The sequence below is a fragment of the Oncorhynchus clarkii genome, chromosome 17 (assembly GCF_045791955.1).
Source record: "Oncorhynchus clarkii lewisi isolate Uvic-CL-2024 chromosome 17, UVic_Ocla_1.0, whole genome shotgun sequence".
Classification (NCBI taxonomy): Eukaryota; Metazoa; Chordata; class Actinopteri; order Salmoniformes; family Salmonidae; genus Oncorhynchus; species Oncorhynchus clarkii.
In genome coordinates, this window is record NC_092163.1 from 63,080,477 (window position 1) to 63,097,845 (window position 17,369).

General features: G+C 44.2%; 1 pseudogene; it reads right to left on the reverse strand.

Annotated features, from left to right (window-relative positions):
- Positions 1–3,824: 3,824 nt before the first annotated feature.
- On the reverse strand, positions 3,825–17,178 carry LOC139369477 (protein LSM14 homolog B-B-like; annotated as a pseudogene).
- Between the last annotated feature and the right edge of the window lie 191 nt (positions 17,179–17,369).

A 17,369-nucleotide genomic window follows, 5' to 3' on the forward strand; every position in this document is an offset into this window, starting at 1 on the left:
TGAAGGTACTCTGTCACACAACTAGAGGCTGCCATGTTCAACTCGCTCCATCAGGTTGGTTTTTCAGGTGTGGAAGACTTTTTTGCCAAATATGTGTAACAGTACTCTTCTTGCGTTGTGTACAATCAATCATCGACACAAACTCCAACTTGTAGCACCAGTCATGGAGATTTATTCTTGTAGAAACAGCACAAAATTGCAGGTCATGCAATGCACAGCTCACCATCCTGGGGTGACAGGGTAGCCTAGTGGTTAGAGCATTGGACTAGTAACCGAAAGGTTGCAAGTTCATATCCCCGAGCTGACAAGGTGTCGTTCTGCCCCTGAACAGGCAGTTAACCCACTAGGCCGTCATTGAAAACAACTGACTTGCCTAGTTAAATAAAGGTAAGATAAAAAAATCTAACTCTTCATGCTGTTTTGGTGCTTGTTAACTGGGCAATGTAGTTACCAAAATAATGCAACAATATACAATATTTTTAACAATGTACCTGATTTAAATGTACAATTTATATCAATGTTATTAGAACACCACACATGTAGCGTTTTTTTGATGCATATTTGTTGTGCATTCTGTTGTCAAAAATTGGGAGGGTTCGTATTTTTGTACAGTGCGTGAGTGCAGAGTTGGATTGCGAGCCATGACAGCACAAAATTGCACGTCATGGCTCGCAATCCAACTCTGCACTCACGCACTGTACAAAAATACGAACCCTCCCAATTTTTGACAACAGAATGCACAACAAATATGCATCAAAAAAACGCTACATGTGTGGTGTTCTAATAACATTGATATAAATTGTACATTTAAATCATCACTTGGGAGTATAAAAATCACTTTTGACGTACAGTGCTTTGCAACCAACAAATTACCGCTGGTTTGGTGCTTGTTCACTGGGACGATTCTAACTGAAACATCCTCCCTCGTAAACAAGCTACGCAAACCAGCCAATAAGATGCCATGTTGAGTAGGTGAAGACAAGACAAAAATAAAACCAAAAACCCATTGGCTTAACAATAAAGTGGCAGGGGTAATCACTAATATAACCCTGTTACATATGCAAAGCCTTAAACTTATTTTTGGAGACCTAGTGACATGTAATCTAGTTTGCTACTACTGCTCTAGACAGCCAACTCATCTCCCCTCTCTCACTGCAGAGGTTAGTCTCCATACAAGCTCCAGGCCAGGAGCTGGGTGATCATGACCCTCACCCCTACTATGAGGGAGACTCAAACTCTGCCGCAGAACCAGACCTGGACTCCATCTCTAGCCCTGACAACACCTTGACCTGAGTGAGTTAGACAACCAGGGCCCCAGGTTCAACTAGCTAGCCGATTTCTGCACACCAGCATACAGTGCCTTGCGAAAGTATTCGGCCCCCTTGAACTTTGCGACCTTTTGCCACATTTCAGGCTTCAAACATAAAGATATAAAACTGTATTATTTTGTGAAGAATCGACAACAAGTGGGACACAATCATGAAGTGGAACGACATTTATTGGATATTTCAAACTTTTTTAACAAATCAAAAACTGAAAAATTGGCAGTGCAAAATTATTCAGCCCCTTTACTTTCAGTGGCGCAAACTCTCTCCAGAAGTTCAGTGAGGATCTCTGAATGATCCAATGTTGACCCAAATGACTAATGATGATAAATACAATCCACCTGTGTGTAATCAAGTCTCCGTATAAATGCACCTGCACTGTGATAGTCTCAGAGGTCCGTTAAAAGCGCAGAGAGCATCATGAAGAACAAGGAACACACCAGGCAGGTCCGAGATACTGTTGTGAAGAAGTTTAAAGCCGGATTTGGATACAAAAAGATTTCCCAAGCTTTAAACATCCCAAGGAGCACTGTGCAAGCGATAATATTGAAATGGAAGGAGTATCAGACCACTGCAAATCTACCAAGACCTGGCCGTTCCTCTAAACTTTCAGCTCATACAAGGAGAAGACTGATCAGAGATGCAGCCAAGAGGCCCATGATCACTCTGGATGAACTGCAGAGATCTACAGCTGAGGTGGGAGACTCTGTCCATAGGACAACAATCAGTTGTATATTGCACAAATCTGGCCTTTATGGAAGAGTGGCAAGAAGAAAGCCATTTCTTAAAGATATCCATAAAAAGTGTCGTTTAAAGTTTTCCACAAGCCACCTGGGAGACACACCAAACATGTGAAAGAAGGTGCTCTGGTCAGATGAAACCAAAATTGAACTTTTTGGCAACAATGCAAAACGTTATGTTTGGCGTAAAAGCAACACAGCTCATCACCCTGAACACACCATGCCCACTGTCAAATATGGTGGTGGCAGCATCATGGTTTGGGCCTGCTTTTCTTCAGCAGGGACAGGGAAGATGGTTAAAATTGATGGGAAGATGGATGGAGCCAAATACAGGACCATTCTGGAAGAAAACCTGATGGAGTCTGCAAAAGACCTGAGACTGGGACGGAGATTTGTCTTCCAACAAGACAATGATCCAAAACATAATAAACATAAACATATCCAGGTGTTAGAATGGCCAAGTCAAAGTCCAGACCTGAATCCAATCGAGAATCTGTGGAAAGAACTGAAAACTGCTGTTCACAAATGCTCTCCATCCAACCTCACTGAGCTCGAGCTGTTTTGCAAGGAGGAATGGGAAAAAATGTCAGTCTCTCGATGTGCAAAACTGATAGAGACATACCCCAAGCGACTTACAGCTGTAATCGCAGCAAAAGGTGGCGCTACAAAGTATTAACTTAAGGGGGCTGAATAATTTTGCACGCCCAATTTTTCAGTTTTTGATTTGTTAAAAAAGTTTGAAATATCCAATAAATGTCGTTCCACTTCATGATTGTGTCCCACTTGTTGTTGATTCTTCACAAAAAAATACAGTTTTATATCTTTATGTTTGAAGCCTGAAATGTGGCAAAAGGTCGCAAAGTTCAAGGGGGCCGAATACTTTCGCAAGGCACTGTATACAAATTATTAACACTACAGTGTGTCGTTGTATCTGTCGAACTGCTTTGCTTTATCTTGGCCAGGTTGCAATTGTAAATGAGAACTTGTTCTCAACTTGCCTACCTGGTTAAATAAAGGTGAAATAAAAAATAAAAAAATAAAAGTTGGAGCAGCATGTAAACATATTGTTGAGATCAAATCACTTCTGCAAATTGTTTGAAGTTCACTGTTGGCAGAATGTGAAAAATCAGAACACAATCAATATGTCATGTACTTTATTAATGGATTAGTAACAATACAAGTTTCCCACAGTGTCAATGTGAATTTTCACTTTCAAGAGAAATAAAATTATTTGCTTTTGTACAACCATAACCAAGTTAGCAAGTGGAAAATGTGTATACATTTGGGCATTCATTAGACATGCCCAAATGTAGAAAATAAAATGTAGGTACATTGCTTTGGTCCAATCTCTAAGAAGTAAACAAAGAATAATGGCTCCCCCCTCCACTCATTGGGCAAAATCAAGAATTGGATGCTTCTTCTAATATGTAGAGAAATTACATTACCATGAATGAAAGTTTCTTAGTGGTCAGAATAAATGAAGTACAGAATTGTGATTACTGTGCAAATAGTTACAAGCCAGACAAAAAAAATTAAGATTAAACTTTGACAAGGCACAAAGGAGAAAATAAACTATAAAATATTAAATTTGGTCATTTAGATTTAATTACTACAGGGCCAATAACAAGTGTTTCAAGAGAGAGGGAAGGAATCTTCGGACACTTCAGTGTCAACTCTTACATAAATAACAGTAAAAGATTCAAACAAACAAAAAGAGATGCCAAGTGATTGTAGTTGGAAAGCATCTAGGAAACTAAAACGAGACAAAAAGCTAACGTTAAGGACAGTAAGTGAGGTGGAAAAACTGCATATCCATTTTCACACCCTTGCACTGTCCACTTTGGGCATGGGGTTGGCACTCCCAGCACGATAGACCCCTCAGAATCCACTGCCCCTCAGAAATCAACCCGGAACCCCAAACGTCTCCACATTCAGCGTCCTTTACTCCGCCCAGGTGGTCCTGATACACACAGAGGGGAGAAAAAAGTCAGATTTAATTCACCACTCCATCATCAAACAGGAAAATGGTTTAAAAAAGACCTGTTAATTTTTTTATATACCTAAAATTAAATCTCAGATGAGACTGTCAAAGAAGCACTTTGTTTTGTCGTAGTAGAACTTCTCCCCTGGAGGATCCTCGTCCACTGTGCCCTCGCTGTTCTGGCCCTTACTAACCCCAGAGTCCACCTTCTTCTCTGGGTCTGAATGAGAACAACCGAGGGTCACATTTTTATACAGGGATTAAGAAGAGAAAGACCACATCTCCAAACCACATCTTAGGTGTGGTTAAAATATAGACTTGCTACGGCTTGCTGATCTCTGCAGGCAAGACAATTTACTGCCTAAATTGAAGACCAGAGTTAATCTAGGCAAATCAAATTTTATAATTTTACACATGGTTAGCAGATGTTAATGTGAGTGTAGCGAAATGCTTGTGCTTCTAGCTCCGACCATGCACTAATATCTAACAAGTAATCTAACCTAACAATTTCACAACAACTACTTTATACACACAAGTGTAAAGGAATGAATAAGTACATACAAATATATGAATGAGCGATGGCTGAACGGCATAGGCAAGATGCAGTAGATGGTATATCAAATCAAATTTATTTATATAGCCCTTCGTACATCAGCTGATATCTCAAAGTGCTGTACAGAAACCCAGCCTAAAACCCCAAACAGCAAGCAATGCAGGTGTAGAAGCACGGTGGCTAGGAAAAACTCCCTAGAAAGGCCAAAACCTAGGAAGAAACCTAGAGAGGAACCAGGCTATGTGGGGTGGCCAGTCCTCTTCTGGCTGTGCCGGGTGGAGATTATAACAGAACATTGCCAAGATGTTCAAATGTTCATAAATGACCAGCATGGTCGAATAATATTAAGGCAGAACAGTTGAAACTGGAGCAGCAGCACAGTCAGGTGGACTGGGGACAGCAAGGAGTCATCATGTCAGGTATTCCTGGGGCATGGTCCTAGGGCTCAGGTCCTCCGAGAGAGAGAAAGAAAGAGAGAATTAGAGAGAGCATATGTGGGATGGCCAGTCCTCTTCTGGTTGTGCCGGGTGGAGATTATAACAGAACATGGCCAAGATGTTCAAATGTTCATAAATGACCAGCATGGTCGAATAATATTAAGGCAGAACAGTTGAAACTGGAGCAGCAGCACAGCCAGGTGGACTGGGGACAGCAAGGAGTCATCATGTCAGGTAGTCCTGGGGCATGGTCGCCGCCAACCCAGACAGGATGACCACATCAGTGACTCAACCCACTCAGGTGACGCACCCCCTCCAGGGACGGCATGAGAGAGCCCCAGTAAGCCAGTGACTCAGCCCCTGTAATAGGGTTAGAGAGTACAGTATATACATGAGATCAGTAATGTAGGGTATGTAAACATTATATAAAAATGGCATTGTTTAAAGTGGCTAGTGATACATTTATTACATACATTTTTCATTATTAAAGTGGCTAGAGATGAGTCAGTATGTTGGCAGCAGCCACTCAATGTTAGTGATCGCTGTTTAACAGTCTGATGGCCTTGAGATAGAAGCTGTTTTTCAGTCTCTCGGTCCCAGCTTTGATGCACCTGTACTGACCTCGCCTTCTGGATGATAGCGGGGTGATCAGGCAGTGGCTCGGGTGGTTGTTGTCCTTGATGATCTTTTTGGCCTTCCTGTGACATCGGGTGGTGTAGGTGTCCTGGAGAGCAGGTAGTTTGCCCCCGGTGATGCGTTGTGCAGACCTCACTACCCTCTGGAGAGCCTTACGGTTGTGGGCGGAGCAGTTGCCGTACCAGGCGGTGATACAGCGCGGCAGGATGCTCTCGATTGTGCATCTATAAAAGTTTGTGAGTGTGTTTGGTGACAAGCCAAATTTCTTCAGCCTCCTGAGGTTGAAGAGGCGCTGCTGCGCCTTCTTCACCACGCAGTCTGTGTGGGTGGACCATTTCAGTTTGTCCGTGATGTGTATGCCGAGGAACTTACAACTTTCCACCTTCTCCACTAATGTCCTGTTGATGTGGATAGGGGGGGTGCGCCCTCTGCTGTTTCCTGAAGTCCACGATCATCTCCTTTGTTTTGTTGACAATGACTGTGAGGTTATTTTCCTGAGACCACACTCCGAGGTCCCTCACCTCCTCCCTGTAGGCCGTCTCGTCGTTGTTGGTAATCAAGCCTACCACTGTAGTGTCATCTGCAAACTTGATGATTGAGTCGGAGACGTGCATGGCCACGCAGTCGTGAGTGAACAGGGAGTACAGGAGAGGGCTCAGAACGCATGCTTGTGGAGCCCCAGTGTTAAGGATCAGCGGGGTGGAGATGTTGTTACCTACCCTCACCACCTGGGGGCGGCCCGTCAGGATGTCCAGTACCCAGTTGCACAGGGCGGGGTCGAGACCCAGGGTCTCGAGCTTAATGACGAGTTTGGAGGGTACTATGGTGTTAAATGCTGAGCTGTAGTCGACGAACAACATTCTTACATAGGTATTCCTCTTGTCCAGATGGGTTAGGGCAGTGTGCAGTGTGATTGTGATTGCGTCATCTGTGGACCTTTTGGGGCGGTAAGCACATTGGAGTGGGTCTAGGGTGTCAGGTAGGGTGGAGGTGATATGGTCCTTGACTAGTCTCACAGCACTTCATGATGACGGAAGTGAGTGCTACGGGGCGATAGTCATTTAGCTCAGTTATCGTCGCTTTCTTGGGAACAGGAACAATGCTCGCCCTCTTGAAGCATGTGGGAACAGCAGACAGGGATAAGGGTTGATTAAATATGTCCGTAAACACACCAGCCATCTGGTCTGCGCATGCTCTGAGGACGCGGCTGGGGTTTCCGTCTGGGCCGGCAGCCTTGCGAGGGTTTAAATGTTTTACTCACGTTGGCTGCAGTGAAGGACAGCCCACAGGTTTTGGTTTTGGGCCGTGTCAGTGGCACTGTGTTGTCCTCAAAGCGAGCAAAGAAGTTGTTTAGTTTGTCTGGGAGCAAGAAATCGTGGTCCGCGATGGGGCTGGTTTTCCTTTTGTAGTCCGTGATTGACTGTAGACCCTGCCACAAACCTCTCGTGTCTGAGCCGTTGAATTGCGACTCTACTTTTTCTCTATACTAACGCACAGCTTGTTTGATTGCCTTGCGGAGGGAGTAGCTACACTGTTTGTATTCGGTCATGTTTCCGGTCACCTTGCCCTGATTAGAAGCAGTGGTTCGCGCTTTCAGTTTTGCGCAAATGCTTCCATCAATCCACGGTTTCTGGTTGGGGAATGTTTTAATAGACGCTGTGGGTACAACATCACCGATGCACTTGCTAATAAACTCGCTCACAGAATCAGCGTATTCATCAATGTTACTGTCCAACGCTATGCGGAACATATCCCAGTCTACGTGATCAAAGCAATCTTGAAGCGAGGAATCCGATTGTTTGGACCAGCGTTGAATAGACCTGAGCACGGGCGCTTCCTGTTTTAGTCTCGTGGTCAGATTTCGTGGTCGTGGTCAGATTCCGATTGAGTCGTGGTCAGATTTTCCGATTGGAGGGGGGGGTTTATATGCGTTGCGGAAGTTAGAATAACAATGATCCAGGGTTTTGCCAGCCCGGATCGTGCATTCGATATGCTGATAAAATTTAGGGAGCCTTGTTTTCAGATTAGCCTTGTTAAAATCCGCAGCTACAATAATTGCAGCCTCAGGATATGTGGTTTCCAGTTTACATAGAGTCAAATTAAGTTTGTTCAGGGCCGTCGATGTGTCTGATTGGGGCGGGATATACACGACTGTGATTTTGATCGAAGAGAATTCTCTTGGTAGATAATGCGGCCGCATTTGATTGTAAGGATTTCTAGGTCAGGTGAACAAAAGGACTTGAGTTCCTATACGTTGTTATGATCACACCACGTCTCATTAATCATAAGGCATACACCCCCGCCCTTCTTCTTACCAGAGAGATGCTTGTTTCTGTCGGCGCGAAGCATGAAGAATCCGGGTGGCTGTACCGACTCTGATGATGTATCCCGAGGGAGCCATGTTTCCGTTGTTGGGATCGGCTAAACTTTGAACATTGAGATATTAAATACATGATAAAGACAAAGCCTTGAATAGAAGAGTTTGTAAAAAGCCAGAAGGCTTTGCAATGTATTTGATGGAGGAGAGGAGAGCGATGTGTTGATATAAGCAAGACAGAGGGATATCTGTGGGTCAGGAGGTGAGGTCAGTTCCCCTTAACTTTTTATGGCTGGGGGCAGTATTGAGTAGCTTGGATGAATAAGGTGCCCAGAGGAAACTACCTGCTACTCAGTCCCAATTGCTAATATATGCATATTATTAGTATATGTGAATAGAAAACACTCTGAAATTCCTAAAACTGTGTGAATGATGTCTGTGAGTATAACAGAACTCATATGGTAGGCAAAAACCTGAGAACACATCCAACCAGGAAGTGGGAAATCTGAGGTTGGTCGTTTTTCAACTCATTCCCTATTTTGGGATATTCATCATGTTGCACTTCCTAAGGCTTCCACTAGATGTTTGAGGCTTCTACTGTAAAGGAGGGGCTCATAAGGGCTCTTTGAGTCAGTGGTCTGGCAGAGTGCCACAAGCTCGTGACGCTCGTTTATGTATGAGTTAGCTAGCGTTCCATGGCTTTTCTACAGACAAAGGAATTCTCAGATTGGAACATTATTGAAGATTTATGTTAAAAACATCCTAAAGATTGATTCTATACATCATTTGACATGTTTCTATGGACTGTAACGGAACATTTTGACATTTCGTCTGCTCATAGTGAACACGCTTCGTGAGTTTGGATTTGTTTACAAAACGCGCTAACAAAAGTAGCTATTTGGACATAAATGATGGACATTATCGAACAAAACAAACATTTATTGTGGAACTGGGATTCCTGGGAGTGCATTCTGATGACGATCATCAAAGGAAAGTAATTCATTCTCTCGCTATTTCTGATTTTTGTGACTCCTCTCTTTGGCTGCAAAAATGGCTGTGTTTTTCTCTGACTTGGCTCTGACCTAACATAATCGTTTGTGGTGCTTTCGCCGTAAAGCCTATTTGAAATCAGACACTGTGGTGGGATTAACAAGAAGAAGTGTATCTTTAAAATGGTGTGAAATACTTCTATGTTTGAGGAATTTTAATTATGGGATTTCTGTTGTTTTGAATTTGGCGCCCTACACTTTCACTGGCTGTTGTCATATCGTTCCCGTTAGCGGGATCTCAGCCCTATGAAGGTAACTTAAGGGAGTAATCAGGGTTGTTATCTGGTTTTTCTTCTTTCCTGTGGAGCCATAAACTGTAAGGAAGAGGAGTGTCTTGTTTAGGATGCATATAAACTGTGATGTCTGAAATGTTTAGCTGTTTGTTTTCAGCTGTACAGAACCTTTGGGGAATGATTAAACTTGGTTAAAGCTTCTATTGTGTCCATTAGTTATTTACTCTGAAAAATGAGAACCTAACACCGTGAAACAAAGAACGTTACAATCTCTGATGTCTCTCTGGAAGGCAACCCTTGCTCTGATTTTGTCTACCTTGTTGTCAAGAGACTGGACATTGGCGAGTAGTATGCTCGGGAGCGGTGTGCGATGTGCCCGCCTACGGAGACTGACCAGAAGACCGCTCCGTCTGTCTCTTCTGCGCCACCGTTGTTTTGGGTCGCCGGCTGGGATCTGATCCATTGTCCTGGGTGGTGGACTAAACAGAGTATCCGCTTCGGGAAAGTCGCATTGCTGGTTGTAATGTTGGTGAGTTAACGTTGCTCTTATAGTGGGGCAAAAAAGTATTTAGTCAGCCACCAATTGTGCAAGTTCTCCCACTTAAAAAGATGAGAGAGGCCTGTAATGTTCATCATAGGTACACTTCAACTATGGCAGACAAAATGAGAAAATAAAATCCAGAAAATCACATTGTAGGATTTTTAATGAATTTATTTGCAAATTATGGTGGAAATAAGTATTTGGTCACCTACAAATAAGCAAGATTTCTGGCTCTCATAGACCTGTAACTTCTTCTTTAAGAGGCTCCTCTGTCCTCCACTCATTACCTGTATTAATGGCACCTGTTTGAACTTGTTATCAGTATAAAAGACACCTGTCCACAACACCTGTCCACAACCTTATACAGGCGGCCATCTCTGACCGGCGCCGGAAGTATAGGCAGTAAGTGAGCATTGGGAGTTTCAAAAGCTTGTGGCTGTTGAGTTTTCTACAAGAAGCTCTTGCAACCCCTTTTACCAGTCTGTTCAACCTCTTTCATATCGTCCAAGATCCCTAAAGATTGGTAAGCTGCCGCGGTCATCCCACTCTTCAAAGGGGGTGACACTCTTGACCCAAACTGTTATAGACCTATATCCATCCTGCCCTTCTAAAGTCTTCGAAAGCCAAGTTAATAAACAGATCACTGACCATTTCGAATCCCACCGTACCTTCTCCGGCTGTGCAATCCGATTTCCGAGCTGGTCATGGGTGCACCTCAGCCACGCTCAAGGTACTAAACGATGTCATAACCGCCATCAATAAAAAAACAGTACTGTGCAGCCGTCTTCATCGACCTAGCCAAGGCTTTCGACTCTGTCAATCACCATATTCTTATCGGCAGACTTAATAGCCTTGGTTTCTCAAATGACTGCCTTGCCTGGTTCACCAACTACTTCGCAGATAGAGTTCAGTGTGTCAAATCAGAGGGCCTGTTGTCAAGACCTCTGGCAGTCTCTATGGGTGTACCACAGGGTTAAATTATTTCTCTGTGTATATCAACAATGTCGCTCTTGCTGCGGGTGATTCCCCGATCCACCTCTACGCAGACGACACCATTCTGTATACATCTGGCCCTTCTTTGGACACTGTGTTAACTAACCTCCAAATGAGCTTCAATGCCATACAACTCTCCTTCTGTGGCCTCCAACTGCTCTTAAAACGCTTGTAAAACCAAATGCATGCTTTTTAACCGATCGCTTGCCGCACCCGCCCGCCCAACTAGCATCACTACTCTGGACGGTTCTGACCTAGAGTATGTGGACAACTACAAATACCTAGGTGTCTGGCTAGACTGTAAACTCTCCTTCCAGACTTATATCAAACAGCTCCAATCCAAAATCAAATCTAGAATCGGCATTCTATTTCGCAACAAAGCCTCCTTCACTTACGCCGCCAAACATACCCTAGTAAAACTGACTATCCTACCGATCCTCGACTTCGGTGATGTCATCTACAAAATGGCTTCCAATACTATACTCAGCAAACTGGATGCAGTCTAGCACAGTGCCATCCGTTTTGTTACCAAAGCACATTAAACCACCCACCACTGCGACCTGTATGCTCTCTTCGGCTGGCCCTTGTTACATATTCGTTGCCAGACCCACTGGCTCCAGGTCATCTATAAGTCTATGCTAGGTAAAGCTCCACCTTATCTCAGCTCACTGGTCACGATAACAACACCCACCCTTAGCACGCGCTCCAGCAGGTATACCTCACTGGTCATCCCCAAAGCCGCCTTTGGCCGCCTTTCCTTCCAATCTTCTACTGCCAGTGACTGGAACGAATTGCAACAATTGCTGAAGCTGAAGACTTACATTTCCCTCAATAACTTTAAACATCAGCTATCTGAGCTGCTAACCGATCGCTGCAGCTGTACATAGTCCATCTGTAAATAGCCCACCAATCTACCTACAGTACCTCCTCCCCATATTGTTTTTAATTTACTTTTCTGCTCTTTTGCACACCAGTATCACTACTCTCACATCATCATCTGCTCATCTATCACTCCAGTGTTAATCTGCTAAATTGTAATTACGTCGCTACTATGGCCTATTTATTGCCTTACCTCCCCACACCATTTGTACACACTTTATATAGACTTTATTTTTTAATATTGTGGTATTGACTGTACACTTGTTTATTCCATGTGTAACTGTGTTGTTGTTTGTGTCGCACTGTTTTGCTTTATCTTGGCCAGGTCGCAGTTGTAAATGAGAACTTGTTCTCAACTGGTTTACCCGGATAAATTAAGGTGAAATAAAAAAATATATTAATCTTGTCTGTCTATAACAAACAGAAAGCATTTATTGAAAATCAGAATTATTTTAGATTATTGGATATAAAATCAATAAAACCACTCTCCTGTTCAGCTACAATGTAACGATTGCAGGCATGTGCTTTGTCTGTGGCAGTAATGTAGGGTTGTGTCGGCAGGCAACCGCAGGGTGCATGTGACCCGTATAGTGCCTAGGTAGAGGTTAGCACACTTACCATGTGCTTGCATACTCTCGCTTACAGCTCGCTGCCACCGGCTAGCCCTTGTGGTGAATTGGGGAGCAGCTTCATGCACAAGTCTCCCCTTGCCGGTACAAAGCCTCTCCATGACCAAGATTCCTGTCGGGCCTCTTCGCGGCGGCACACATTAACTTGTTGTCTTAAAACTCCAGGCTAATCTGCAGGGGATCTCGGAGCAGCAGTGGGCCTAAGAGATGCGTCTGTACAGGCCCACCTCTGTGTGGACACATCCTGGCAGCCATCAACCACTGTCCCGCTGCCTTGTGGGTTAGTCTGGTACGACAAAGGCTAGGGGAGCACACCCTGAGAGAAAAGCAGCGTGCTGGCAGCGCGTGGTAGGTGCGCCGCTACCTCGGCATTGGCTACAGAGGTAGGAAACATCAGGACTGGTTCGATGAGAACGCTGACACCATTACAACATTACTGGACAATATGCACAAAGTGCACAGGGCTACTCAACTAGCCCCACATCTACTACCCGTCGCTAGCAATGGCGTGCATCACGCAAGGAAGTGCAACCAACCTTGCATGCTCTGCAGAACAAATGGTGGACGAATAAGGCACAGGAAATCCAAATTTATGCTGATATAATGACTTGCACAATTTCTACAACACAACTAAAGCCTTCCATGGCCCTAGAAGTCGCTCCATCATCCCCATTAAAACAGCTGATGGTCTGACTTTCTTGAAGGACCAAAACCAGATACTGATGAGGTGGGCTGACCAATTTGAAGCACTACTCAATCAGCATTCTCCTACAGACCACTCCATCTTGGAAGAACTGCCTGTCTGTCAACCCATCCAAGACCTCAACCATTCACCAACCTTACAGGAGGTGTTATCAGTTATCTGTTCCCTCAACAACAAGACTCCTTGCGCTGACAGCTTCCCGGTAGAGCTACTTAAGAAGGGAGGTTACTTACTGAGGTTTGGGACCGGGAGATCTTCCCCCAGTAGCGGTGGGATGCAAACATTGTCACCATCTATAACCATCAGGACCTTTTCATAGCCTTTGTCGACCTCTCCAAGGACTTTGACACTGTGAGCAGGGAACTACTATGGAGCATTCTATTCAAAGTTGGCTGTCCAGACCAATTTGCCAACATCTTTTGCCAGTTCCATGATGGGATGATGGCTTGGGTGGCCATAGGAGGGCAGGAGTCAGTGCCCTTTGGAGTAAGCATCGGTGTGAGGCAGCGGTGCGTGCTGGCGCCGGTACACTTTAACATCTTCCTCCTATGTGTCACCCAGCTTCTCCAGAAGGAGCTTAAGGAGAGCAGGGGTGTTGTGGTGAACTTCAGGCTGGATGGAAACCTAATCAACATCAGGAGGCTCCAAGTAACCACCAAGATTTTGATGGAGCGGGTTCTTGAGCTGCAGTACACTAATGACTGTGCTCTTGTGGCCCACACTCCGGAAGACCTTCAGTCTGTCCTTGTAGCGGCTGTGAGTGTCTATTTAAAAAATCTAAATAATAACATTTATTTATTTAGAAAAGTCAGTCAAGAACAAAATCTTATTTACAATGGATGGTCTGCACAGGCCAAATCCGGATGACGCTGGCCAATTGTGCTCCATCCTATGAGACTGCCAATCACGGTCGGTTGTGATACAGCCTGGAATTGAACCGGGAGACATACAACCATTCCTGCCCCTGCCGACACAGACTGCATATGTCCAACCTGCAATAAAGTTTGTGGATCTTGGATTGGACTCTACAGTCACCAAAGAATTCACGATTAACTCAGAAGTGGAAGTCATCACCGAATATGATGGACTACCATAAGCAGTAAGCAAGATGTAGGGTTCAGCCAGGAGTTGATGGACAGTCGGAAGAGAAAATTAAAATGGTAGGAGGGATATCCCAGCTCGAAGTGGTTTCAGATTTCACAAGCTATGTCTCACAGGCTCAGAAAAAATATATATACAGTCTTGGTCAAAAGTTTTGAGAATGACACAAATATTAATTTTCACAAAGTCTGCTGCCTCAGTTTGAATGATGGCAATTTGCATATACTCCAGAATGTTATGAAGAGTGATCAGATGAATTGCAATTAATTGGAAAGTCCCTCTTCGCCATGCAAATGAACTGAACCCCCAAAAAACATTCCACTGCATTTCAGCCCTGCCACAAAAGAACCAGCTGACATCATGTTAGTGATTCTCTCGTTAACACAGGTGTGAGTGTTGACGAGGACAAGTCTGGAGAACACTCTGGCATGATGATTGAGTTCAAATAACAGACTGGACGCTTCAAAAGGAGGGTGGTGCTTGGAATCATTGTTCTTCCTCTGTCAACCATGGTTACCTGCAAGGAAACACGTGCCGTCATCATTGCTTTGCACAAAAAGGGCTTCACAGGCAAGGATATTGCTGCCAGTAAGACTGCACCTAAATCATCCATTTATCGGATCATCAAGATCTTTCAAGGAGAGCGGTTCAATTGTTGTGAAGAAGGCTTCAGGGAGCCCAAGAAAGTCCATCAAGCGCCAGGTCCGTCTCCTAAAGTTGATTCAGCTTTGGGATCGGGGCACCATCAGTACAGAGCTTGCTCAGGAATGGCAGCAGGCAGGTGTGAGTGCATCTGCGCGCACAGTGAGGCAAAGACTTTTGGAGGATGGCCTGGATTCAAGAAGGGCAGCAAAGAAGCCACTTCTCTCCAGGAAAAACATCAGGGACAGACTGATATTCTGCAAAAGGTACAGGGATTGGACTGCTGAGAACTGGGGTAAGATCATTTTCTCTGATGAATCCCCTTTACGATTGTTTGGGGCATCCGGAAAAAAAGCTTGCCCAGAGAAGACAAGGTGAGCGCTACCATCAGTCCTGTGTCATGCCAACAGTAAAGCATCCTGAAACCATTCATGTGTGGGGTTGCTTCTCAGCCAAGGGAGAGGGCTCACTCACAATTTTGCCTAAGAACACAGCCATGAATAAAGAATGGTACCAACACATCCTCCAAGAGCAACTTCTCCCAACCATCCAGGAACAGTTTGGTGACGAGGAATGCATTTTCTAGCATGATGGAGCACCTTGCCATAAGGCAAAATAACTAAGTGGCTCAGGGAACAAAACATCTATATTTTGGGTCCATGGCCAGGAAACTCCCCAGTTTAATCCCATTGAGGACTTGTGGTCAATCCTCAAGTGGCGGGTGGACAAACAAAAACCCACAAATTCGGACAAACTCCTAGCATTGATTATGCAAGAATGGGCTGTCATCAGTCAGGATGTGGCCCAGAAGTTAATTGACAGCATGCCAGGGCGGATTGCAGACGTCTTGAAAAAGAGGGGGCAACACTACAAATATGGACTCTTTGCATCAACTTCATGTAATTGTCAATAAAAGCCTTTGACACTTAAGAAATGCTTGTAATTATACTTCAGCATTCGATAGTAACATCTGACAAAAATATCTAAAGACACTGAAGCAGCAAATTTTGTGGAAATTAATAGTGTAATTCTCAAAACTTTTGGCCACGACTGTATACTGTGTCCGTTGGAACCAGGACTATTGCCCAATTCAAGCCAGTTTGATCTGGGGTATCCACATATCGATTTATAAAGCGAAAATGCCAGTCGGAACAGGTACCAGAACAACGCAGGTCCTACATCTAAAAGGTTAACTTCCTAGTCATTCTATCATTTAAAATCCAAAGTGCTGGATTACAGAGCCAAAAAAATAATAATTGTCACTCAATAATTTTAGAGCTCAATGTAGTTATCCTGCTCCCTAAAGTGATGAGAATTCATAAAGAAGGAATGAAAACACAGCAGGTGTTACTCAAACTATGTACCAGGCTGTACCAGAAGCCCTCATTCCTGTTGTCTGAGTTTACCACTGGAGGCAGTCGTCCTCTGAGACTGAGGATCATCTCTGCCAGAGCGTTCGGGAGGTTGACCAGACTCCGTTCTTTGCTGCTGGGAGGCAGACTGGCCACTTCTGTGGACAGAATTATCCGCTGGTACTGTCTGGACAGCCTGCTCTACCACCAGGCCTCTTCTCACTGGAAGGCTGTGAAGTCCTGCTCCTGAGGAAGGCCAGGGAATAATTGGGAAAGACGTTTCAAGAGATCTGGGGACAGTTTCCCACAGACATCATTAGATGAGATGCTTCATGGTGACAAAGTTTAAAGACATAGCAGTTAAAGACATAGCAGTTATGTACAAGGGCCTCATAACAGTTCAAGGGCTATTTTGACAAAATCTTGAAATAAAATACATCATGAAGGTGGTTGTGTGTTTGATAGGGTCTCTCTCCAAGAAAGTTTCACTCACCCAGACCCAAGGCAGCAGTATACTGCTGGCTGAGTAGAGAGCTGGCAGCCAGCTGGTTATAGGAAGGCACCATACTCCTGTAGGGACTATAGGGGGCCTGGGATAGGTATGTGGCAGAGGTGCTGCCAATGGACCTCTACAAAAAGCAAAGCAAACAAATGCTTATGGGTGCGTTCCTCTGTCCAGATCTTACAACACCTGGATAGGTATTTAACGCATCAGTTAACCACATCAAAAATATTGTAGCTTTTGGAAGTAGAGTTAATAACTGCACCATTTAAATTCGGGGGGCAAAACCAATTGCCAAACAACACCTAAATTGAGGGAAACTCACCCTTTGCCAAAGCCACCGTCGAGTTATCCTTGTCGAGTGAATACAAAATGCCCTCATAACGAATCCAGGCCTTAGATATTAGACTTATTTTACTTCCACTACAAGGTATTCCAGTGCTCATTGTTTCTGTTAAGTAGCTTTTATTTCTACTTCTCAACACAAGCCGTCTTGTTTTAGTATTCCCTGAAGCAAACACCAAACTCGAATGTATCAGCAGGTGCACAATTTGTTAAAGCTGGTGCTTTATGTTACAAACCCAATTGGGGGACACATGTCCATTAAAATTATAGCCTAGGAGACAAACGAAATGATTGTCGTAACACTGCAACACGTCCCTTTGATAGGCCTAGAGAGCAATATTTAAATTGGATTTAGGGAATATCCTAAACGTTTTCTGACAACTCAAACAACACTTTCATTGGAGATTCTCA